This window comes from Carcharodon carcharias, chromosome 13, assembly GCF_017639515.1.
Source record: "Carcharodon carcharias isolate sCarCar2 chromosome 13, sCarCar2.pri, whole genome shotgun sequence".
Classification (NCBI taxonomy): domain Eukaryota; kingdom Metazoa; phylum Chordata; class Chondrichthyes; order Lamniformes; family Lamnidae; genus Carcharodon; species Carcharodon carcharias.
In genome coordinates, this window is record NC_054479.1 from 122,713,769 (window position 1) to 122,715,602 (window position 1,834).

The 1,834-nt window shown below is 46.7% G+C and overlaps 1 non-coding gene across 1 annotated transcript; it reads right to left on the reverse strand.

Moving 5' to 3' along the window:
- Positions 1 to 399: 399 nt before the first annotated feature.
- LOC121286594 lies at positions 400 to 555 on the reverse strand. Its single transcript, XR_005945008.1, has one exon. It is a non-coding gene; the product is annotated as a U1 spliceosomal RNA (small nuclear RNA).
- Between the last annotated feature and the right edge of the window lie 1,279 nt (positions 556 to 1,834).

The following is a 1,834-nucleotide window of genomic DNA, read 5'->3' on the forward strand; positions in this document are numbered from 1 at the left end:
TGTATCTGGTCCTCCTGCAGCTACAGTGGGAGTAGAGGACATCACAGCGTCCTCCATGGCATCCAAAGGGCACTTGAGGTCTGCAGACTTCTTGTCTTTCGGGTCCCAGTCTTCTTTGCTTTAGTCCTGGGCTGGAAGCACTGAGTACGTGTGTAATGTAAGTGTGGTGCCTGGCGTGATGAAGCAGCGAGGTGACGCGTGGCAGGAGAATCGGAGCCCACATTCCGATGTTTTAAACATGTTTTACCCGCCCCCTACCGCACTTAGTGCAAATCTGGGACGATTCCATCTTTTATCTCCACAATGAGTGTGCAGTGGGCACTCCTACCGATACTCTCATGGACAGATGGATCTGCGGCAGGCAGTTTGGTGAGGATGAGCTCAAGTATGTTTGTTTTTCAGGGGACAGCACGAACACAGTCTCCCACTACCACAAATTTTGCAGTCGAGTATCCCACTTTTGGGGACATCGCAGGAGTCAGCTCACCCGGAGTGCAATAGGATAGGCTCATCCTGGGAGCACAACCCTTCTGATCATTGTTTCTCCCTTCACCACCTGCCGCAGACCCAGTCAGAAACACGCAAAGGTCAGAAACTGCCATGCTGTTGATTCCCCTTCACCCCTCCAGACAAGGGAATTTCCTAGAATGGTCCAGTCTCTTCCCTACATCTGTAATTCCTCTGATGCCCCACATCATATCAACAATTACCAGTTCCCTGGCCCCAACCACCTCCTCTTCACCATGGACATCCAATCCCTCTACACCTCCATCCCCCACCGGGATGGTCTGAGGGCTCTCCGCTTCTTCATTGTACAGAGGCCTGAACAATCCCCATCCACCACCATTCTCCTCCATCTGGCTGAACTTGTTCTCTCACTGAACAATAGATCCTTGCAGAGCACCAGAGTACATGCTCTTTCCTGTTTGGCGATTGTCAAAATGACATGAACTCAAGTCAAAGAATATGGAAGTTTAACCTGAATCTGAACCGGTCTTCCAATGTAGCCCATATCTTTTGGGGCTCTTTTAGCTCATCCTCTGTTAATCCTGGCATGTTCAGCCCGTGTGGACCTTCGTTCCCAATTGCTAGTCGAATTTTCATGGCTTACTTGCCTGGTTCACGAACTCCTGAATCAAGAAATCATGGCTCTCTATTCTTAAAAATTCTAAAAGAAAATTAAATCTATTTGTTTAAAAATTTTGAATTCAGATATTAGGTCAGCTGCTCCCCAATTCAAACTGGGGAATTTTGTGGACATTTTGACAATATCTCTTTGACCTTCCTTTTCCTATAGTGCCCACGATGAGTTTCGCTGTAGCTGCTTACACACGTTTTTCTGAAATTCTGTCCGTTATAATCGCAACCTTCTTTTGCCAGATTATTATAATAGCTTATTTTGTTTGTTTGTTTTTGTTTGTTTGACTCTCCACCGCTCACTATCAATCCAGCCCTCAGCCTTCTCCCTCACCTTCCAAGACTGAGTTAACCTGATGCTGATCCTCTCGACAGACTGACCCACTCACTGACTAACAGGCTATGTGCTGCAATCTCACCATGTGGCATCTGTCCGCTGGGCAGCTTTTTACTTCAGCACTGTTTTCAAAGGTTCACTGTGCAGTCACCCACTGCAATTTCAACTGTGGTCTGACCAGAATGTCGAGGGTCATCTCATGCCATGTAGCATGATCTAAGGCTGTACACTATGTACATGTATTTAATCTTGGTGCCAGGCTCACCACTGCTGAGCACCATGTCATGTAGGTATAATAATATAAAGGTACCAATCACTCATAAGGGAATGGGTAAACACATTGTGGGTTCATTTATTAGG